This window comes from Entelurus aequoreus, linkage group LG19, assembly GCF_033978785.1.
Source record: "Entelurus aequoreus isolate RoL-2023_Sb linkage group LG19, RoL_Eaeq_v1.1, whole genome shotgun sequence".
In the NCBI taxonomy this organism is placed as follows: Eukaryota; Metazoa; Chordata; class Actinopteri; order Syngnathiformes; family Syngnathidae; genus Entelurus; species Entelurus aequoreus.
Genome location: NC_084749.1, coordinates 20,248,559 through 20,274,210, shown reverse-complemented (window position 1 = coordinate 20,274,210; position 25,652 = coordinate 20,248,559). Strand labels below are relative to the sequence as shown.

At 39.2% G+C, this 25,652-nt stretch overlaps 1 protein-coding gene across 3 annotated transcripts in view; it reads left to right on the top strand.

Moving 5' to 3' along the window:
• The window catches only part of ptprsa (protein tyrosine phosphatase receptor type Sa), a 634,816-nt gene that overhangs the window by 259,980 nt on the left and 349,184 nt on the right, over positions 1 to 25,652 (top strand). For all 3 annotated transcript variants that reach the window (XM_062028063.1, XM_062028064.1, XM_062028065.1), the window contains one exon: positions 25,630 to 25,652. This exon is cut by the window's right edge and continues 211 nt beyond it. The gene's annotated coding sequence lies outside the window, so the exon portion shown is untranslated. The remainder of the gene's footprint in view (positions 1 to 25,629) is intronic.

Here is a 25,652-nt window from a genome sequence, read left to right as displayed (position 1 = left end):
TGGATTGATTCACACTGGTTTTCGCCTTTTAAAGGGTACTGGAAAAACTGGAAAATTTAACTTGAAAGTCCTTAAAATGTACTTGAATTTGGCCATGGAAAAGGTGTACGAACCCTGCATATTGTTGTGGCTTCTTAAGAGCCAGGTTATGGTTATGCAGTGTTGGCACTAGGAATTTCAAAATGGGTTCCCAGGGACCCCATCAAGTCATACAAATGGGGTCCCACAGAAAATGTTTGGGGTACCACTTTTTTGTAACCGTTTTGAAAACAAATGATAAATGTATGCTTTATCCCGTTATATCTCACATACTACATTGTGTTTTGGAAAATGGTTGTCATAAACGTTACTTAATTCATTAAAAAAATAATACAAAAGAAAAAAAAAAGTATGCACATGTGAATGTATTATTATTATTTATTATTCATTCACTTTCTTGTTTCCTTCATGAATCTATAACTTTACCACTGCCAGTATTATTTTGTATATTTTTATTTAATAAATTGTAGGTGTATTTATTTCATTATAAAAGTGTAAAAAGTTTGTTGCCTCGGTCATGAAATGATGATAATGGTGTGCCAGGGCATACATGCATATGACATATTTAATTGATTATTCTCACCTGTATGTTGATCATCAGTCATTTAAAAACCGCCACATCTACACTTTCATGGCAAACAATGCCAACAAACTTAGAATTTGGCAAGTTAGTTTCAATGTCATTTAATAGAGTGGCACTCAATGCCTCTAGCATTCCATCTCTGGCTTCGTGATGGCCATAAGCTGTGTGTTCCCCTTTAAGAATGGCGGTATGTGGGGTGAGTGACGTGTGTAAGTGAGTGGGCAAGTTAGGAGAGGGAGCGCTAGGTGGATGTCCGCATTAAAAGTCCTTAAATTTATTTACCGTATTTTTCGGAGTATAAGTCGCTCCGGAGTATAAGTCGCACCGGCCGAAAATGCATAATAAAGAAGGAAAAAAACATATATAAGTCGCACTGGAGTATAAGTCGCATTTTTTGGGGAAATTTATTTGATAAAACCCAACACCAAGAATAGACATTTGATAGGCAATTTAAAATAAATAAAGAATAGTGAACAACAGGCTGAATAAGTGTACGTTATGACGCATAAATAACCAACTGAGAACGTGCCTGGTATGTTGACATAACATATTATGGTAAGAGTCATTCAAATAACTATAACATATAGAAAATGCTATACGTTTACCAAACAATCTGTCACTCCACATCGCTAAATCCCATGAAATCTTATACGTCTAGTCTCTTACGTGAATGAGCTAAATAATATTATTTGATATGTTACGGTAATGTGTTAATAATTTCACACATAAGTCGCTCCTGAGTATAAGTCGCACCAAACTATGAAAAAAACTGCGACTTATAGTCCGAAAAATACGGTAATGAAAATTAAGGCTTTAAATGGCATCGCAAAACATTAAATACGATGTCAAGAGGCATTAAAACAAATCTTACAATTGTAATTGGCAACAAAAAAGACAACAAAACAAACCACCTGACAAAGTTTTTCCAATAGGGAGAAAAAAACTGCACTTCCTGATGTTTTTCCTAACACATATTGAGAGTCCATTTTAATTTTAATGTTTGTTTACCTATTTAGGATAATTAAGTAATTCCCCTTCCAATTACAGCGGTATAAAATGGATGGATGGATGAACCTTCCAATTACAATAGAACAAAATACTACAGTAATTACAAATATACATATTACATTTGAAAGGGTTACTTAGATTGTCATTATGTTATGCTTACATTATTGCTTAGTGTTTAATTTAAACTTTTCAGCTATTCAACCATATTATTGTCAAATGCCTACAATTTTTTCAGTACAGACAATTATTTGCTTTTGACTCTGTATAATAACGATTTGCAGTCGGACATGGGCATTAACTTTAAGTTGCATTAAAAAGGCATTAATGAGAATTCAATTAGATTTGCTGACACCTGTAGAAACCCTGTACAAGATTCTCCCAGACACCGCACATGTCAAAGAGTGTGACCTGCCTACTGTATGACTCCGACTGAATAAAAATTTTACGGAAACTAGACTTATCATTCCCGCTTGCCTTCTGGCCTTTAACCTCTTCTATCCTTGTCATCCACAGTGACGGTTTGTCTGACATAAATCAAGCCTTTGTCCAGTGGGTGGGAGGAAAGTGAGGCCAGCTCACAATTGCTGGTTGTGTGTTTTTTTCGCAACACTCATTAATGTGGACCCTGCTGCATTATTCCCACCCACGCCAAACATTGGTTAAATACTTAACAGGTCGCACATGTTTGGCCAAAAGGACAGATCACGTTCATGTCGTCTGGATGGTCATTTGACTAAGGCAAAAATATTAAACAAGTTGGGCGCTTTCAAAAAGATAGTACGGTGCCTAAGATGGTTATTTAGGGTTGATCTTACAGTCCGATGTCTGTTCTATTCACAGCTGAGTTGAAATCAAGATGATTTGACAAGGAAGCTACTGTGTCCTTTTTATTGAGACTTGCTTTTCACAAAGATTTGTTGCGTCTCCTTTAGTAGGATTGGAGTTCTAAGCACTCAAAGTGTCGCGTTATGCTCCTGGCTGTTGCTTAGGCCATTTTTTTTTAAGTGGCCGTAAAAAGCAGTTGTTCTTCCAAGGCTTTTAGTGGAAGTGCTGGTGTCGGGATTGTGATGGGTGGACTGACGGCTCGAAAGACAGAGTATGGGTCAACTTTGCCATCTGTCTCTGTTCTTTACAATGCTGCCTGATTGACAAGGGTATGCTGTTGATTTTTCAAAAACATTGAAATCAGAGCAACATTTAAAGGCCTACTGAAATGATTTTTTTTTATTTAAACGGGGATAGCAGATCCATTCTATGTGTCATACTTGATCATTTTGCGATATTGCCATATTTTTGCTGAAAGCATTTAGTAGAGAACATCGACGATAAAGTTCGCAACTTTTGGTCGCTGATAAAAAAAAGCCTTGCCTGTACCGGAAGTAGCGTGACGTCACAAGTTGAAAGGCTCCTCACATTTCCCCATTGTTTACATCAGCAGCGAGAGCGATTCGGACCGAGAAAGCGACGATTACCCCATTAATTTGAGCGAGGATGAAAGATTTGTGGATGAGGAACGTGAGAGTGAAGGACTAAAGTGCAGTGCAGGACGTATCTTTTTTCGCTCTGACCGTAACTTAGGTACAAGCTGGCTCATTGGATTCCACACTCTCTCCTTTTTCTATTGTGGATCACGGATTTGTATTTTAAACCACCTCGGATACTATATCCTCTTGAAAATGAGAGTCGAGAACGCGAAATGGACATTCACAGTGACTTTTATCTCCACGACAATACATCGGCGAATCACTTTAGCTACGGAGCTAATGTGATAGCATCATGCTTAAAGGCCTACTGAAACCCACTACTACCGACCACGCAGTCTGATAGTTTATATATCAATGATGAAATCTTAACATTGAAACACATGCCAATACGGCCGGGTTAACTTATAAAGTGCAATTTTAAAATTCCCGCCACACTTCCGGTTGAAAAACTCCTTTGGATATAATTTATGCGCGTGACGTCACAAAATCCACGGAAGTGGTTGTACCCCATCGACCCGATACAAAAACCTCTTGTTTTCTTCGACAAAATTCCACAGTATTGTGGACATCTGTGTTGGTGAATCTTTTGCAATTTGTTTAATGAACAATGGAGGCTGCAAAGAAGAACGTTGTAGGTGGGATCGATCGGTGTATTAGCGGCTAAGTACAATACTTACAGCAACACAACAAGGACTACTTACTACGCCTAACCGATGCTTGCCGCCAAACCCACGGATGAAGTCCTTCGTCGCGCCGTCCATCGCTGAAACGCAGGTGAGCACGGCTGTTGATGGGAAGATGAGGGCTGGCTGGCGTAGGTGGAGCGCTAATGTTTTTATCATAGTTCTGTGAGGTCCGGTTGCTAAGTTGCTAAATTAGCCTTAGCGTCGTTAGCAACAGCATTGTTAAGCCTTACCGGGCTGAGAATTTTTAACCGTGTAGTTACATGTACATGGTTTAATAGTATTGTTGATCTTCTGTCTATCCTTCCAGTCAGGGGTTTATTTATTTTGTTTCTATCTTCATTTGAGAACGATGCTATCACGTTAGCTCAGTAGCTAAGTGTGTCACCGATGTATTGTCGTGGAGATAAAAGTCACTTTAAATGTCCATTTCGCGTGCTCGACTCTCATTTTCAAGAGGATATAGTATCCGAGGTGGTTTAAAATACAAATCCGTGATCCACAATAGAAAAAGGAGAGAGTGTGGAATCCAATGAGCCAGCTTGTACCTAAGTTACGGTCAGAGCGAAAAAAGATACGTCCATCACTGCCTCTCTAGTCATTCACTGTAACGTTCCTCATCTACGAATCCTTCATCCTCGCTCAAATTAATGGGGTAATCGTCGCTTTGTCGCTCCGAATCTCTCGCTCCATTGTAAACAACGGGGAATTGTGAGGAATACTAGCTCCTGTGACGTCACGCTACTTCCGGTACAGGCAAGGCTTTTTTTTATCAGCGAGCAAAAGTTGCGAACTTTATCGTCGATTTTCTCTACTAAATCCTTTCAGCAAAAATATGGCAATATGGCGAAATGATCAAGTATGACACATAGAATGGATCTGCTATTCCCGTTTAAATAAAAAAAAAAATCATTTCAGTAGGCCTTTAAATGCAGATAGAAACAAAAGAAATAAACCCCTGACTGGAAGGATAGACAGAAAATCAACAATGCTATTAAACCATGGACCTGTAACTACACGGTTAATGCTTTCCAGCTTGGCGAAGCTTAACAATGCTGTTGCTAACGACGCCATTGAAGCTAACTTGGCAACGGGACCTCACAGAGCTATGATAAAAACATTAGCGCTCCACCTACGCCAGCTGGCCCTCATCTGCTCATCAACACCCGTGCTCACCTGCGTTCCAGCGATCGACGGAAGGACGAAGGACTTCACCCGATCATCTGTGCGGTCGGCGGCTAGCGTCGGATAGCGCGTCTGCTATCCAAGTCAAAGTCGTCCTGGTTGTGTTGCTACAGCCAGCCGCTAATACACAGATCCCACCTACAACTTTCTTCTTTGCAGTCTTCATTGTTCATTAAACAAATTGCAAAAGATTCACCAACACAGATGTCCAGAATACTGTGGAATTTTGAGATGAAAACAGAGCTTTTCTGTATTGGATTCAATGGTGTCCGAATACTTCCGTTTAACTATTGACGTCACGGGCATACGTCATCATACATAGACATTTTCAACCGGAAGTTTAGCGGGAAATTTAAAATTGCACTTTATAAGTTAACCCGGCCGTATTGGCATGTGTTGCAATATATCAATGATTTCATCATTGATATATAAACTATCAGACTGCGTGGTCGGTAGTAGTGGGTTTCATTAGGCCTTTAAGACATATTTATTTGAAGTTTCTTGGCAATGCACCATTTGCATGCGCTTTGTGACATGATTCAGTTCCATTCCTTAAGCGTGATGGTTAAATCAACACCAATGCAAGCTCATGCAAGTTAATGAGGCTCCAAGAAAATGATTAACCCTACAGACCACTAATATACTTCTTAGTAGAATAGAAAAATGCAGTTGGTATCTGTAAGAGTTCTTGATGTCTTCTGTCCAGTAGTCTTACTTTACATACCATCATGTGTCCTTTGTCATTCCATTTGTGTAAAATTCTAGGTCATTTGGATAGGGTCTTGCGTGCACCATTATGCAGTGGTACAAGTTAATTAATTCTGCGATTTTAACATGAAAAATATTGTGAGGAAAAACAATATAATATAATGTACTACAGTAGTTTTCTGAAGACATGTAATACCCTCAGTGGCCTAGTGGTTAGAGTGTCCGCCCTGAGATCGGTAGGTTGTGAGTTCAAACCCCGGCCGAGTCATACCAAAGACTATAAAAATGGGACCCATTACCTCCCTGCTTGGCACTCAGCATCAAGGGTTGCAATTAGGGGTTGCATCATCAAAAATGATTCCCGGGCGCGGCCACCACTGCTGCTCACTACTCCCCTCACCTCCAAGGGGGTGAACATGGGGTTGAATGCAGAGGACAAATTTCACCACATTGTGGTGATTGTGTGTGACAATCATTGGTACTTTAACTTAACAGTTTTAACATGAAACATGTATTTTAAAGACAAAAACACCCTTTTACATAATAAATATTGTGTGGAAAAACAATACAATATAATGTACTACAAACATCTACAGTAGTTTTCTGAAGAAATGTAATACCCTAAAACATTTACCTTGGAGAGGAGGTGGCTTCTACGGTATTTTCTTCTAGCTGTTTCTCTGTAGAATACACCCACAGCATATTTTCCATATTTTCATAAATAATTGCACGTTAAATAAGTAAGAAACGTACTTTATTTGTCGCCATGGAGACCAGTATTAGTGATTTAGAAGTCGCTAAAACACTGCCGACGTTAGACGGACGTTAGCCGCTAGCCAGCTAGCTAGCCATGTCTTAAAGCACCTTTTCGTGAGGGTGTTTCAGTGTTATAACTTCACCTTTATCTATAGTTTTTAAGCCAAAATGCGTCCGTTCTCCCTTTTCTGTCTACACATTGTGTTTTCTTGTAAGTACTCCTTGATTGTGTGCCGCCGAACATGCTCCTCTGCTCGTAAACCAGCAATGACACGACGTGACTTGGACGCGGGCGCGGGGGGGGTGCGGGACCGGTACTTTTCAGAGACGGTATCGTACCGAAAATGATTCATTAGTATCGCGCGGTACTATACTAATACCGGTATACCGTATAACCCTAGTGTAAACAGTAAGCTGGAAAAAAATCAGATCTCAGAAAAATCCGTGTTGGGCCGCTTTGCCCATTCAGTAGGAGAATTTAAGCCCAATTGAAATATGCATTTTTCTCTGAGATATCATGCTGTTTGCCTTTTGTTCCCTACCGAGCAATGTACTGTATACTTTTTTATATATCTCAAAATCAGACATCGGTCCAGAGTGCTGAGCTCACTTTCCGGAGAACTCCATTCATTTGTGATTTCAATTTCTTTGCCATGTTATCCTATTTGGACCACACTCGAGTGAAAATTGAAAGAAAACAGCCAGATATTGCTCTCTCTATGTTGATTATTTTTACTGAACAGTCCACTTTAGCTACAGCTGGGGCCAGAAGCTCAGTTTGAGTCTACTGTTTCAGCCATCTTTATGTAATAGTACTGTCAGTTTAAATCAGACTTAACTCTTTAAAATATTAGCTGCTGGTACTTTTAATTCAAGATTTTTACATTGACTGACTCCTATCGTCAGTAGGTATATAGTAGTCCAAATATTGATAAACTAGTTATCTAATTACTAGTAGAAAAGCTCTTATTTCCGGCCACCCCTGCCAGGTATCTTAACCCGATTTGCAGTTGGTTTTTGCACATTTTCCAGCAAATTCAGGGTTTCTTATACATCCAGTGAATAGAGTTTGTCTATTTGTGTCTGAGTGTAATGTATTTGTTGGCCTGGAGTGTAAATGTGCTTGTTTGTGTGGCTACATTCTCTTTATTTCCTCCTCTTGAGACGGGACTAATCATAGTTATCTCAGGACAAGAGGCGCCATAGAATTGAGTTCTGAAAAGAACCATTGCTGAGGCGTTAGCCTAATATTACATTGAAAGGAGTGGTGACTGGTAAAGCAGACACGAAGGCGCGGATTAGATTGGGTAAAAAAAAACACACATACAGTTGTTTTATCCAGTGCTGAGAGACATCTGGTATTGTCTATGATATAATTTGAGTAATGTTTATATTTACTATCAGCATAATGAATGAATGATTGATTTCTAGGGATGGGGCAATTTGTTTACTAAGTTGACGTCATTGACTATGTAAATATGTTGACGTTACATACTTTGTGTCAATAGATGCCAATAGCAGTGCTCCAATTGATCGGCCTGTATTCTGAAATCACTTGCCCCTTCGATCCCTATTGATACCCAAATGTATAGTACGACCCACTACTAGATCACCTTCTAAAAATAAAGTGATTGGATGGTTCCTTTCTAAGATCATACAGTCAGTAGCACTCATCATAAATACATTTTAAAAATTACATGAGCAGTATCGGAATCGGCAGCATAAAATCCTGATCAGAACACACTTAGATGGTACCTTAGAAAACCATTCATTTGAGAGGAAAAAAGGTTTTAGACATAAAAAAACAACAACATGGGGATCTGTAAACTGCAAATTAGAAATTTTTTGGAATTAATTCGTAAAATGTGTTCTACCACTACATTAAATAAAAGTTAAATACGCAAATAAATACAACCACACATTAATTGAAAATACGTAATGTAATCTGCAGGCATGTGGAATGTCTGCGTTTTTAAACCATAATTTTTGTGTCAAAATATGATTTCCCAGTTTTTTTTTAATGAAATATCGAAAAAATAGGATATAAACAAAATTTGTCGAACGCTCGCCCAGTCGCAGGTACTCACTGTTCCTCTTTCGTAAACGTTGCTCTGAATTGCAGGACAGGGCGCCGAAACAAGTTCGCTTGTTAGCATAATCGAGCTAGCTGTGTTCGCTCTCACAGCATTGATGGCTGCCTACTTTGCCTGCTATTTATATTTGGATGATTACAATCTGAACATTGTTAGTTCCGAACCAGTTGTAGTTAGGGATGATGTTCGAAACCGGTTCTCCCGATTGTTCGATAAGAAAAGAACCGATTCCATGGATTCGAATCCCTTTTTGAGAACTGGTTCCCGTTATCGAAGCCACTATACCGTATTTTCGCGACCATACGGCGCACCGTATTAAAAGGCGCTGCTGTGTCAGTTACGGGTGCTATTACTGTATTTAACGCATAAATAAGGCGCAGCATATTTTTGGCCGCTGGCATGGTTTAACATACGCTAGCTTAAAACATACGCTAGCTTAAAACATACGCTAGCATGCATGGACGCTGTTTTTAAAAAGGCAGAAGGAGCAAAGCTGAGTTCCGGTTGTACTTCATTTAAGTATTTATCAATGTACTCACATTATTTTTTGATCAATCCTCATCCACAAATCCATCAAAGTCCTCATCTTCTGTGTCCGAATGAACAGCTGGGCAAGTTCTCCATCAAACACGCCAGATTCCCTCTTCTCCTTTTTAATATTCGGTCTCGTTGACCATTAGCATAATTCGATAATGGGCTCGAATTCAATTTCTTAACGAACATCATCCCTAGTTGTAAGTTCTAGAGCTTTTATTAGTAGACAGCAGAGAGGTTTATATTTGGCATGACGGGTGTAAACAGAGGTCACAACACTGGAAGTGTATTACCCGAGCGGCATGGCTATAAGATAGAGTTGGCAAATGGAAAACGTTTTCTTTGCATGCATGTTATAGAATTTTACATTACATTTTCAATGATAATAATGTTAGTAAATGATGTATTAAAAAAAACCTGAAAATTATGTGGTACATTACAAAGTACATGTAAATGTCAAAAGACAGCCAAAATCTAAAGGTAAAAAAATAGTATAGAAATGCACCCAATTGCAGGAAATGTCGTCTTGATTTTCAAAATTGTCTTTCGAGGTTTGCGTGGCAGCACTTTGTGCCAATTTCCTGTCAGTTTTCTTATTTTTTTCCTCAAAGTGTGCTCACATGCCTGATTCTGTACAACAACTGGTCATTATGTATCTCTAAGCAAACTGTGTTACAAAAAAGATCAGTTAGAATAATACATAATGTTGGATATAGAGAACATACAAACCACAATTATTGAAATTCAACGATTTGGTGCATTTGCAAACAGCTAAAATTATGTATAAAGCAAACTATAACCTGCTACCCAAGAATGTACAACAATTCTTCTCCCAAAAGAGGAGAAATAAAACCTTAGAGGAAAATCTCATTTAAAACATTTGTATGCTCTTACAACACTTTAAACATTTAGCATATCAGTATGTGGAATTAAATTATGGAATGGATTAACCAAAGAAATCAAAACAAAGCACCAATATGATTCACTTTAAGAGACGGTTCAAACTACAAGTGTTCACAAAGTACACAGAACAAGAATTATGATGAACATCTTGAACCCTTTTTTTTTCTTTAGACACATATTATTTATGTATTTAATAATTGTTTGCTTACTATGGTATATTATTAATGTATTATTTATTTGTTCACTGTTCTGTTACAGAGAACAAGGAAATTGGATAAAATTGCTATGGTATAAAAAGGGGTAGGATTAAATTAGCTCTGATTCTTCGTACTCCTTTTCAAACGTGCTGTAATGAAACAACTGGAATTGTGGGATGCATTACATTGTATCGTATGCATGTTCCAAACAAACTGAACTGAACTAAGCAATTAAGAAAACCCTGATTTGCGAGTGGTGACGATGTATGAATGTATTTTATTATTTACGGAAGTCCCAACTTTTTGAAACAAGCGCACGATGTCCCCTGCCAGAGGACCTTTGAAAACATTTTCTTCAGTTTGCCAAGTTTTTCCTTCTTCTTCCTCCTCCTCAGTCGCTCCAAATAATCTCATTCTCGCTCAAACATGTCCCATTTCCAGAATGAATATGAGCCTTGCTTCCACAGCTGTCCCAGCTGGCCTTCGAACACTTCTTTCCCCCCTCCTGTGGCCATTTTTAAAGGGCGCTCAAGCCTTGGGCCAGTTGGTGTGATGCTTGTCTGAGTCTTTTTGGCAGAGGACCAGGAGATGATGTCATATTTTCTCTCTCACACACACACACACACACACACACACACACACACACACACACACACACACACACACACACACACACACACACACACACACACACACACACACACACACATACACACACACACACACACACACACATCCAATCAACTACCTCTTCATTGTCAAGGACTGTCTCGCGCCCATCTCACCTCTCCTCTTCGACTTCCAACTGCTATAATTAAATAACCTATATATAGGGTGCTGTCTCGCCTTACCTTCCTCCCCTTAAACCTATCCTGGCCCTGGTGGTTGTCATCATGGACAGCGCTACGTGTGTCCTCTGTCGTGAAATGACGGTTGGCCACGGCTGAAAGCGAGGCGAGGCAGAAAACAAAACATCTGTGTGTGTGTCTGTGTGTGCATGTGTGTTCATTTTCCAACTCGGAGCACTGCAGTATGACAAGGTGTCACCCTTTGGTGGCAAACAAAATACCCGGGCAATAAAGTCTGCATTTAGGAGGTCAGCTCACCGGCCATGCCTCCAAGCTTCCGTCGCGTACACTCTCCCACAGCACCACCCTGATGGCTGCTGCTGTGGAGTTTGACTAAAAGCCTCCCAACTCTGGGTGTTTATTGGAAAGTCACCGACGTCTCGCAATGTTCAATGCAAACACCATTTTCTGTTGCTCAAACTCAGGGAAACGCTTGAGGAAAATCACGGTTGAAGATATAACAGGGTTTTGTTGTCCATTAGCTTTCTAATAGGTCGTGATTCCCTGAACAGCTCTATTGGCCCACTCTTAATTGGACAGAACGTTCAAATGTTGATGTTTCTTTGCTGCCGCATTTCTGAAGCAAACTCCCCTGTGCCCAATGTAGCGAGTAAAGGCTTTAGAATAAAACAATGTACTTATTTCTCTTTACAAAGCAAACTCAATATCCAAAAGACTCTTGAGTCCCGCTCCTTCCAGTGGACTGACAGATGGTCAACACACGATGTCTACGCAGTGACACGCACCATATTTCCTGTGGTCGGGGAATTTGGGAACAGTGCAGGGCAAAAGCTCGTGGGAAAGTAACTCCAAGGAGAGGGTTGCCAAGGCTGGGAATTTTGAAATCTCTTAATGAGGTCACAGTGTTGCAGTTCTGCCTGCCCAAACAAACCTTAAAGACAAAACGTGTGCAGTGTAGTGTTTATATACTATTGTACTTGTACCACGCAAACCTTGGTGGACTTTACTGTTCTTCCAATTAACGATAAAGTAGCAGAGGATCCCACAATATCCTCCTGGGAACCAGCGTTCTCTGCAGTGGTTCTGGTCTGTATCCTACGCCGGGTCTCAGGGAGTTGCAGGCGCCTTTGCTTTTTACACTGAATCCAGGGAAGGCACCTAATTAACATGCATGTGTAATTTTACTCAGCTAGCCAGCATTCCCATATCAAACAATCAAATGTGTCGGTGTCTGAGTTAGTACTCCAGGTGCGTATTTAGTTGCATTTTGCGTGTTTTCGTTCCAAGGTCTGCGTCTGAAGGTACCAGTTTACACTACACCGCCTCGCTATGCGCCTCCCCCTACAAAATCTCCTACATGCACATCCAAATTAATCTAATCTTGTGTGGTGAACTCATAGTTTCCCGTAGGGCTGCACGATTATGGCCAAAATAATAATCACAATTATTTTCATGAATATTGAAATCAGGATTATTAATCACAATGTTTTGATTCCCAGTTAACTTGGGCCAACCAAGTTGACTCTGTTTGCTCCCGTATTAACCAGCGCCTGCACTTTCTAAGGAGGCTCAGGGTCCACGGTGTGGCAAGCAATATCATGATGTTGTTTTACAAGGCAAACATTGAATCCGTCATCCGTTACGGCATCGCCACATGGTTTGCAAATCTGTCTGTCAAACTGAAAACCCAACTTCAAAACTTTATCAAGAGGGCTGGTAAAATATTTGGCATGCAGCCCACTTGTTCCCTTCAAGAAATATTCGACTAGACCGTGAGGAAGCAGGGTCTGAAAATCACCCGTGACCCACACCACATACTTCATAGTGAAATTGTGTCGATGCCAAATGGTAAACGGTACAGAACAGCAACATACTGTACAAACTCAACAGGTATAGGTTTTCCTTTGTCCCACTGGCAATCAAAGCACTTAAAGGCCTACTGAAATGCATTTTTTTTATTTAAACGGGGATAGCAGGTTCATTCTATGTGTCATACTTGATAATTTCGCGATATTGCCATATTTTTGCTGAAAGGATTTAGTTTTTTCGCTCTGACCGTAACTTAGGTACAAGGGCTCATTGGATTCCACACTTTCTCCTTTTTCTATTGTGGATCACGGATTTGTATTTTAAACCACCTCGGATACTATATCCTCTTGAAAATGAGAGTCGAGAACACGAAATGGACATTCACAGTGACTTTTATCTCCACGACAATACATCGGCGAAGCACTTTAGGTACGGAGCTACGTGATAGCATCGGGCTTAACTGCAGATAGAAACAAAAGAAATTAACCCCTGACTGGAAGGATAGACAGAAAATCAACAATACTATTAAACCATGGACATGTAACTACACGGTTAATGCTTTCCAACCTGGCAAAGCTTAACAATGCTGTTGCTAACGACGCCATTGAAGCTAACTTAGCTACGGGACCTCACAGAGCTATGCTAAAAACATTAGCGCTCCACCTACGCCAGCCAGCCCTCATCTGCTCATCAACACCCGTGCTCACCTGCGTTCCAGCGATCGACGGAGCGACGAAGGACTTCATCCGATCATCAATGCGGTCGGCGGCTAGTGTCAGATTGCTCGTCTGCTGTCCAAGTCAAAGTCCTCCTGGTTGTGTTGCTGCAGCCAGCCGCTAATACACCGATCCCACCAACAGCTTTCTTCTTTGCAGTCTCCATTGTTCATTGAAAAAATTGCAAAAGATTCACCAACACAGATGTCCAGTATACTGTGGAATTTTGCGATGAATACAGAGCTTTTTGTATTGGATACAATGGTGTCCGAATACTTCCGTTTCAACCATTGACGTCACGCGCATACGTCATCATACATAGACGTTTTCAACTGGAAGTTTCGCGGGAAATTTAAAATTGCACTTTATATGTTAAGCCGGCCGTATTGGCATGTGTTGCAATGTTAAGATTTCATCATTGATATATAAACTATCAGACTGCGTGGTCGGTAGTAGTGGGTTTCAGTAGGCCTTTAACAACAGAAAACTACTGTAATAACCGGATGCAGTAATAAGGAGTGCAATATTGGGATAGTGGAATACGGGGGGAGTGTAATGTGTGATCTCATAACTAACTGATATACCTGTGCACTGTTCACTGTCGTCACTGTATTGTCGGATGAACTGTATGTATGTATGTAAAACGCTGTGTCTTGATGTCCAAGACAAATTTCTCCTCGGAGATAAAAAAGCTAATTATTAATATTATTATTATTTACTGCTAATTAAAACAGATTTTATTGCACTTTCTATTTTAAACAGAATGTGAACTTGGCCTTCATTTCAAAATGAAACTATAAAAATAAATCATTCATGATAAATTGAACCAACGGCCAAATAAAATAAACATGCCATTGCAGAGTGCGATCATAAAGTGCAAACCAGCGACCAAATAAGATTATGCATGAAAGGCACATGCAAAGGAACACATTCATTGCACTGCTCAGAGTATAGGGTATTTAGGACATGTATTTGGCCCAATAAAACATTAATACAGCTGTTATTTGGCAAGTCTTTGAGAGGTGGATGGGTACGAGGTCCCTCGATTCACGGTTGATGTTGAGGTATTTTGCGCACCCCCGGCTTTAGTAGCTCTTGGTCGGGGCTTTGCGCCGGTGGAGGGCGGCTCGCTCCGTTAGCAACCAGCTTTACAGCGCAGGTAAATGATGGAAGTTGAGCAAAGAAGGGAAGAGTTGTTAATGCCTAACATGTCTCCGCAACTCGATAATTTGTTCCCAGCTTAGCCGTGCAACTCGTTGTGGTGCTTGTTGTTGGGTTTTTTTTCGCCCCGGAGCATTTCCGGGTTTCAGGAAACGAGTGGGAGTGCCTAGAAAACGTTGTGTTCCAGGGTTAAAATGTGTGCCTGTTGGTACCCAGTGGGTAACTCTGCTGGACGGGAGGGCACCGATGTAATAATGCATTTATTGTTCGTAATATTTTTGGGAGCTACTGGCTGATCTATCCATAGACTGTTGCTGTCACTCACTCTTACTTGTACACATCTGTCGCCCCCTGGTGGTTGGCTGACTGTTGGTTGTGAACCTGCTTGGTTTAAAATGCAGCTGAGCCGGTTTTTTAAATGTTAATATCGCAGATGATCACCCTCATTTAATCGTAGCTGCCAAAATTGCGATCACGATTAAAATTCCATTAATTGTGCAGCCCTACTTGCCCGCCTCCATGTAGTCCTTCTTCTCTAATTTGGAATCAACATTTGCAATAGAAATTGGTTCCAGCTGCAATAACACCCCCATCTCTCTTTATTTATCATTGTTTGCTTGCAACAAAGGAACCTAATCTATACCATGATTTGATTAATGTGGACCCCGACTTAAACAAGTTGAAAAACTTGTTACCAGTTAGTGGTCAATTGTACTGTACTGTGCAATCTACTAATACAAGTCTCAATCAATCAAACAAGCAAAGTATTTGACGAAAGTTGACGTCACGTTCATTCGTCACGATCATACCCTTTCAGACTTAGCACTATATCTGCTGCATACCAATGCGAAATCAGCTTGCCCTTGATGTAAGTTACACTTAAAATGTAAATGCTTGTTCGGAAACGCATGTTTTTGTTGCGTAAGCTCTTCTGCCTCCTGTGGGGCTTCCCTACACACATAGCAGCTAATGACAGGTGCGCCCCGTATCAAGTTCCTCTGATACAGATTTTGCAGGATCCGCTGGATGGAAATGAAAGGGTGATGCTGGGAGGTACACTCGGCCATTTACATAATAGTCCTGCAGTTCCATGCAAATTCATGTGATTCTCAGCTGAACATCTGCAATGCAAGCATAGTTTAGTATGCATGAGTTTCAAGGGGGAGGAAGTGGCAGGAGGAAATGAGGAAGGAGGGGGAAAAAGGACATGGAGGATTGGAAAGATGACTATTTTGATAAGGCAGATATATTTAGAAGCCTTAGATATCCACCTTCACACATATACCTCTTCTCTCTGTTAAAACCAGGATAGTTTCACACTACCGTACATTCTGGGCTATAGAGTGCACCGGTATTTAAGCTGCCTACACACAATTTTAGAGAAAATAAATATTTTTATGCACCATAAGTCGCAAATGTATATAAGTATGAAATATTTTGTAAATAATTATTTAAATACCTTAAATGTTTCCAAACGGTGCCGGTCACATGGCAGCAAAACGGGTGATCAAACAAAACATCGTCATGGATCCACTAGCTGCGGAAGATAGCTTTCCAATCAACTGAACAGACTCAATATCTCCACACTGACGTTTTGGTGAAATAACAAAACTGAAACAATACAAAAAGAATGCCGTTGTAAGTTAATAATACTCCAGGCACTTATAAACGTGTTAGCACATTCGCCAATGCTAATGATGCTAGTTTAATTTCATTAATATAGCACGTACAAGTATGTATAAAAACACTCCGACAAACATCACACATGGGACGATTTAGTAAGCATGAATTGTTTTAGTTATATTGTAAAACTTGCAAACGTTGCTCGGAATGATAGATGAAGAATCTGAGCCGAGGATGTCGTTGTGGCTTGTGCAGCCCTTTGAGACACTCGTGATTTAGGGCTATATAAGTAAACATTGATTGATTGATTAACATTGAAGAATCCTTTTGAGCAGAATCGCTATGAATGGTTTACTTTTTGGTTCAAGGCAATAAAACAGGAAGCACATTTTCAGCCCGCAACAACTGCAGTGAGAGAAGTCGTCCAAAAGATGGCGCTGTAGCACAAACAATAACACAGCTTTTCAGTGTCCGTTGAAAACTCTTTGTTGTGTACAAAACACGGCCATTAGCGAAGAAAAATCCATAAATTAGCCACACCGTTTTATAAAAAGCAGGGTTCAAAGCGTAGAAAAAAAAGTAGCATCTTTTTGTCGGAATAATACAGTATTTTCATAATTTTAATGTACAACTGTGCACATTGGACTAAACTTTATTGAGACCAACCTGTGAAAACACGTTAGACAAATACAATATACAGATGGTTTTGCGTACTTACACATTGAATACAGAATAAACATTGCATTTACACACACACATGCACAACCACACAAACTAAAAAGAAAGGCAATAACAGCCATACCACAAACATGTGCTTTAACATTGCAGCGGCATCATACTGTGTGTTGCCTGTCCTCTGCAGGGGATGAAATGGATGGATCGATGAAAGGCAGTAAATTGGTTGAGGTAAAAGCCTGTAATGTTGGACTGAAGCATAAAAACTAAATCTAAAGGTAAAAGGCTGCACTGTGAGAGGCTTCAGCTATAGGCTGAACATAAACAGGAGTAGGCAGGCAGCAAGCTTTAAAAGGTGGTTGAAGTATGTGGTACTTGGATGAAAATTATAGTTTTCTCTACTGGCCACCTATAGAAATTGAACAGCCTGTTTACTATATATATATATATATATATATATATATATATATATATATATATATATATATATATATATATATATATATATATATATATATATATATATATATATATATATATATATATATATATATATATATATATATATATATATATATATATATATATATATATATATATATATGTATACAGTCGCAATCAGAAGTTTACATACACTTGTAAATAACATAATGTCATGGCTGTCTTGGCTCAATTTGTGTTTCATCTGACCACAGAACTTTCCTCCAGAAGGTCTTATCTTTGTCCATGTGATGTTATATGAAACAAAAATTGAGCTGTTTTGCCACAATACCCAGCAATATGTTTGGAGGAGAAAAGGTGAGGGCCTTTAATCCTAGGAACACCATTCCCACCGTCAAGCATGGTGGTGGTAGTATTATGCTCTGGGTCTGTTTTGCTACCAATGGAACTGGTGCTTTAAATGGGACAATGAAAAAGGAGGATTACCTCCAAATTCTTCAGGACAACCTATAATCATTAGCCCAGAGGTTGGGTCTTGGGCGCAGTTGGGTGTTCCAACAGGACAATGACCCCAAACACACGTCAAAAGTGGTAAAGGAATGACTAAATCAGGCTCGAATTAAGGTTTTAGAATGGCCTTCCCAAAGTCCAGACTTAAACGTGTAGGCAATGCTGAAGAAACAAGTCCATGTCAGAAAACCAACAAATTTAGCTGAACTGCACCAATTTTGTCAAGAGTAGTGGTCAAAAATTCAACCAGAAGCTTGTGGATGGCTACCAAAAGCGCCTTATTGCAGCCAAACTTGCCAAGGGACATGTAACCAAATATTAACATTGCTGTATGTATACTTTTGACCCAACAGATTTGGTCACATTTTCAGTAGACTTATAATAAATTCATAAAAGAACCAAACTTCATGAATGTTTTTTGTGATCAACAAGTATGTGCTCCAATCACTCTCACAAAAAAATAAGAGTTGTAGAAAGTATTGGAAACTCAAAACAGCCATGACATTATGTTCTTTACAAGTGTATGTAAACTTATGATCGCGACTGTGTATATATATATATATATATATATATATGTATATATATATATATATATATATATATATATATATATATATATATATATATATATATATATATATATATATATATATATATTAGGGCTGCAACAACTAATCGATAAAAATCTGTTATAAAAAATAGTTGGTGATTAATTGATTCGTTGGATCTATGCTATGCGCATGCGCAGAGGCAATTTATTTATTTTTATTTTTATTTTCTATAAACCTTTATTTTTAAACTGCAACATTTACAAACAGCTGAGAAACAATAATCAAAATAAGTATGGTGCCAGTATGCTGTTTTTTTTTCAATAAAATACTGGAAAGGATAGAAATGTAGTTTGTCTCTTTTATCTGATTAGTAATCGATTAATGAATTGTCAAATTAATCGTTAGTTGCAGCCCTAATATATATATATATATATATATATATATATATATATATATATATATATATATATATATATATATATATATATATATATATATATATATATATATATATACTGTATACATATATATATATATATATATATATATATATATATATATATATATATATATATATATATATATATATATATATATACAGTATATATATATGTATATATATACAGTATATATATATGTATGTTGGTTTTATATTTGAATTGGATACATGCGGCCATTAATGTGTACCTTTGTCATCTCAGTTATAAAACACATTGGTATTCATGTTTAAATGAACCTAATTTATGGTTGGACCGTGTAAAAGTGATTGTGCCTGATAACAGGCGACTGGTATCACTCAGTGGAAATTGAGGCATTATTTGCCCTCTAATTGCTAGAGACCCTTTCTTTAGTTTGTATTGCCACAACTTCCAACAATGAATTGGGCAGCCATATTTGATAATTCCTTCAAATTCGGTGGGAAGATGCAACCAAAACGCATACTATGCAATATGAAATTGCCACCAGTGTTCTGTAGGTGACGTAAAATGTTCTGAAACTTGTTAGAAAACCAGCCTAAAATCCCGTTCTGTGTGTATTGTGGGGGGAACTTTATCTGTAGACATAATTTTAGGTCCAGAACTATTAAATAAGTGCCAATGTTGTCAGCATTAGATGTGCCCATTATGGACTGAAATTAAAACCCAAACTATGTGGACGGTATCCCTTTAAATTTCTTGTTTTCATTCATATTGAAATCCAGTAACTCCAGTCTTATCTTATATAGTCAGGCAGCCCACAAGGTTGTTTTCATAAAGTCATGCTTTAAATAGCTAAATGTTTTCTTTTGTACAGTGTCAGTTCCGTCTTATGGTCAATAATTGCAAAACTGTTTTTATTTTGGTCAGTTTACTTCTGAATAAGAAAATAGAATTGACTGAATGATATATTGCCATTGAAGAGCAAAATAGTGAATTATTAGTTTCCTCTCAAACTCAGCCAGCAACATGTTAGTGACTGGGGTAATGGGAAGGGTTTATCAATCAATATGAGAGCATTTCCAGAATGTTAAAGACCACCGCTTTCCTCAGTGCAAGACGGACAAGCTATTTGATGAATACTTGTGGCATAAAGCATGGTATGTCTTCCTTTGACCCCCGTTTTGTGGTGGTGTTTATCTTTCAAAAAATAGTCAATGCCCCATTAAATAAGTGTATGGTCAACCTTATCTCTTTAGTCTTTGTTTTCCAGTTGAGCATTGAATTGCTGCCGGGAGAGCCATGCAGAACCCTCGTTAAACAGAAGCCCACACGTAGCCTTAGGTTATGTTCTGTTTGCACGTTCTACAACAATAGGTGTTGTAATTGTGTTGTGAAGTTTGTATACCTAGCAAAGGGGCAGATAAAAATGGCATGCCCTAAGGAGAGGACCATAAATCATAACCCAAGCCATCCTCTGCACAGGGATAGAGTACTATCCCTCAGGCATGGCAAGCTTCCCTATACCTCCAACATTGTTTACCGTGAGAACAAAGGAACACATCACTCTGGAAGTCACCTAGACCATTTAACTTGTCAGTCCCCTTAGTCGTTAACGACTTCCTTTGCCTGTCAGGCAAAAAAAGGCAACCACGGACAGGCTGCATGTCGGTGGCATGTTGAAGCCATTGTGTTGAAAGCTAAGCCGAGCTTCTCAAGGACGGCCACTCTTCTGAGGCATGGTGTTGTATTTCGTTTTATTGTTCATGTGTTGAACTATTTCTTTTATATTGCAGAAGGTACTGTATGTTGGAAATGTAGTTGCAATGTGTGTGTGCTTTATTGCCGTCTCATATGTTTGGCTACGGGTTAACAGAAGTACAGTGGTTTCTCGGCTCAGGAGTTTACTTAGTTCTGTGACTGTGCTCGTAACCCAAAATCTCAAATCAATTTTTCCTATTGAAATCTATCATAATTAATTTAAAGGCCTACTGAAACCCACTACTACCGACCACGCAGTCTGATAGTTTATATATCAATGATGAAATCTTAACATTGCAACACATGCCAATACGGCCGACTTAGCTTACTAAAGTGCAATTTTAAATTTCGCGCGGAATATCCTGCTGAAAACGTCTCGGTATGATGACGCCTGCGCGTGACGTCACTTGTTGTAGAGGACATTTTGGGACAGCATTGTAGCCAGCTATTAAGTTGTCTGTTTTCATCGCAAAATTCCACAGTATTCTGGACATCTGTGTTGGTGAATCTTTCGCAATTTGTTCAATGAACAATGGAGACAGCAAAGAAGAAAGCTGTAGGTGGGAAGCGGTGTATTTCGGCCGGCTGCAGCAACACAAACACAGCCGATGTTTCATTGTTTACATTCCCGAAAGATGACAGTCAAGCTTTACTATTAGCCTGTGGAGAACTGGGACAACAGAGACTCTTACCAGGAGGACTTTGAGTTGGATACGCAGACGCTGTACTGTGAGTACGCAGCTGCGGCTTCCAAACATTTGATCGCTTGCCCTTACGTGCGTGCCGCTATGTGCATGTCACGTACGTAACTTTGGGGACTTTAGGGAAATATATGTGCTGTATGAACTTTGGGGAAGTGAACGGCACTTTGGGCTGTGGGATTGAGTGTGTTGTGCGGGTGTTTGATTTGTATTGGCGGGTTATATGGACGGGAGGGGGGAGGTGTTTGTTATGCGGGATTCATTTGTGGCATATTAAATATAAGCCTGGTTGTGTTGTGGCTAATAGAGTATATATATGTCTTGTGTTTATTTACTGTTTTAGTCATTCCCAGCTGAATGTCAGGTCCCACCCGCCTCTCACAGCATCTTCCCTATCTGAATCGCTTCCACTGCCCTCTAGTCCTTCATTCTCACTTTCCTCATCCACAAATCTTTCATCCTCGCTCAAATTAATGGGGAAATCGTCGCTTTCTCGGTCCGAATCGCTCTCGCTGCTGGTGGCCATGATTGTAAACAATGTGCAGATGTGAGGCTCTCCACAACCTGTGACGTCACGCTACTTCCGGTACAGGCAAGGCTTTTTTATCAGCGACCAAAAGTTGCGAACTTTATCGTCGATGTTCTCTACTAAATCCTTTCAGCAAAAATATGGCAATATTGCGAAATGATCAAGTATGACACATAGAATGGACCTGCTATCCCCGTTTAAATAAGAAAATTGCATTTCAGTAGGCCTTTAATCCGTGCAAGGGCCCTAAAAACCCCACTGTTTTAACATTCAACATGCCTTGAAATAAGAAAAACTTTGAAATATCAAAAAAACAATACAATACAATTAGAGATGTCCGATAATATCGGCCGATAAATGCTTTAAAATGTAATATCGGAAATTATCGGTATCGGTTTCAACCTCCCGATTTTACCGGGAGACTCCCGAATTTCAGTGCCCCTCCCGAAAATCTCCCGGGGCAACTATTCTCCCAAATTTCTCCCGATTTCCACACGGACAACAGTATTTGGGGCGTGCCATAAAGGCACTGCCTTTAGCGTCCTCTACAACCTGTCGTCACGTCCGCTTTTCCTCCATACAAACAGCGTGCCGGCCCAGTCACATAATATATGCGACTTTTACACACACATAAGTGAATGCAAGACATACTTGATCAACAGCCATACAGGTCACACTGAGGGTGGCGGTATAAACAACTTTTAACACCAAACAAGAATGACAAACACATTTCGGGAGAACATCCGCACCGTAACACAACATAAACACAACAGAACAAATACCCAGAACCCCTTGCAGCACTAACTCTTCCGGGATGCTACAATATACACCCCCCCGCTACCCCCTAATTATTACATTTTAACAGAAGTGTAGATATAACATGTTAGAGAGAAAGTAAGCAGATATTAACAGTAAATGAACAAGTAGATTAATAATTATTTTTCTACCATTTGTCCTTAATAATTCTGACAAAATAATAAATAAATAATGGGTTATACTTGTATAGCGCTTTTCTACCTTCAAGGTACTCAAAGCGCTTTGACAGTATTTCCACATTTACCCATTCACACACACATTCACACACTGATGGCGGGAGCTGCCATGCAAGGCGCTAACCAGCAGCCATCAGAGGCAAAGGGTGAAGTGTCTTGCCCAAGGACACAACGGACGTGACTAGGAAGGTAGAAGGTGGGAATCGAACCCCAGTAACCAGCAACACTCCGATATAGAAAGATAAATGACACAATATGTTACTGCATATGTCAGCAGACTACATTAGGAGCCTTTGTTTGCTTATTTACTAATAAAAGACAAATTGTCTTGTATATTCACTATTTTTTTAAGGACAAACTTGCAATAAGAAACATATGTTTAATGTACCGTAAGATTGTTTTGTTAAAATAAAAGCATTTTTTGTGGTCCACTTTATTTAGAAAATATCAAAGTACGGAGAAGTATCGAAATCATTTTGGTACCGGTACCAGTACCAAAATATTGGTATCGGGACAACACTAGTAGCTACTGTATATATACACCTGTATTAGTGAGCAATATGTAGTATTTATTACTATTTTTAGTTCTTCAGTACGCTTTACGTCTTTTACTGTATGCAAAAAACCTGCACTGCAACGATGCAATTTTCATATTGTGGGATAAATAAAAGTCTATCCTATCCTAAAACTGTGTACCGTTTTAATTTGGTTGAAATATATTGATAGCTGGTGTCTATTCCAGACTTGCCAACCCTCCCGGTTTTACCGGGAGACTCCCGGAATTCAACGCCTCTCCCGATAACCTCCTGGAAGATATTTTCTCCCGATAAACTCCCGGAATTCAGCCGGAGCTGGAGGCCACGCCCCCTCCAGCTCAATGCGGACCTGAGTGGGGACAGCGGCGACAGTCTGTTTTCACGTCCGCTTTCCAACGATATAAACAGCGTGCCTGCCCAATCCCGTTATAACTGTAGAATGATCGAGGGCGAGTTCTTGGTTTCTTATGTGGGTTTATTGTTAGGCAGTTTCATTAACGTCCCCCCAGCGCGGTAACAACACACAACAACAGCAGTCACGTTTTCGTCTACCGTAAAGCAGTTCGTCTACCGTAAACAGCAATGTTGTGACACTCTTAAAGAGGACAATACTGCCATCTACTGGATAGCCTCCGGAACACTGAAATTCAAGTATTTATTTTATTTATGTATAATTAAAAAAAAAAAAAAAAATATATATATATATATATATATATATATATATATATATATATATATATATATATATATATATATATATATATATATATATATATATATATATATAGCTAGAATTCACTGAAAGTCAAGTATTTCATACATACATATATATATATATATATATATATATATGAAATACTCGAGTTGGTGAATTCTAGCTGTAAATATACTCCTCACCTCTTAACCACGCCCCACCCCACCCCCCAACCCCCACCTCCCGGAATCGGAGGTCTCAAGGTTGGCAAGTATGGTCTATTCTTATTTTATTTTTTTCCAGAAAGGCTAGTTTAATCTGGTCCTTTGAAGACAAAGTGTACAGTTGCGCTTCAAATGTGTCAATTGCATTCATATCAAAATTCTACAGTCAGGATCAACTTAAAAACAAGGAATGCAAAGCTCTCTCTGAACTCTAAAGGCCATAGCGGAGGTCTGCGTGGAACCTCCCATAGATGATGTCCTGTTGTTGTCCTTCGGACCAACTAACTGAAACTGAATCAGCATCATCTCTGCTGGGGTCAGCGGGTTGTGCACTTTACTAGAAGATGTAATTAGACTGAGACAAACTTTATTGGTCCTCATGGGAAATTGTTTTGACATACGGTAGCTCAATTGTAAAATCTCAGGAACGACTGTGATCTGTTGCCACTCTTTCAGGCCCACATCAAAACCGTGTGGTTGCAGTTCAGGCTCTAAAAGTCCTTGAAGAACAAAGCCAAAACATATGAAAACAAGAGGGAAACATTAAAGAAACAAAGGACATAAAAGACTTAAAAGAGCAAAGAGCTGATGCAACCTGCTGCCCATTTTAGCGTCGACATACCGTTTGTATGTATGCATTTGATCTCTCGGTTAGCTACAGTAAATCATTTTTGATTAGATAGGCTCCAGCGCCCCCCGCGACCCCGAAGGGAATAAGTGGTAGAAAATGGATGGATGGATAAACCGTGAGTCTCATGCTGTTTACCACCAATGAATGTCAGAGCCATTATTCTATTGTTCTTACAATTGGAAAAAGACCCATACATGTTTATAAAATTTCGGAAATGAATACCAGTGACATTGACTAAATTTAGACCCTACAATCTTGTCATTGATCCCTCCCACCACTCTTTATTTATGTCATTATTCACACCTTTTTAATTGAAGAGGATGCTATAATCACACAGTGGTTGCTCTGCACGCCACCGCACACTTCCGTAAGATAAATAATGTTCCTTGAGGATTAATGGGATTTGAGTAAAACAAAGCGATTAGGTCTGGGCTTCCTCTTTTAATTACAAAGTAGCAAACAGCAGGATCATTAAATTAGAATAGAGAAACAGAAGGGCGCAGTCACTCTTTTGTTAATGAAATAACTTTAAAAAAAAAACAAGCCCAAGGTAGTTGATGTCAAAGGTCAAATAATTTCTACTAGGCACTGTTATCTTTCGACAAGGCTATTTTAAAAAAAAATTGACCTACACAAAGAATGAGTTATAATGTCTCTTTCTGTGTTTCTTCCTCCAGAGTGCTAAACCATCCTGCCTGCA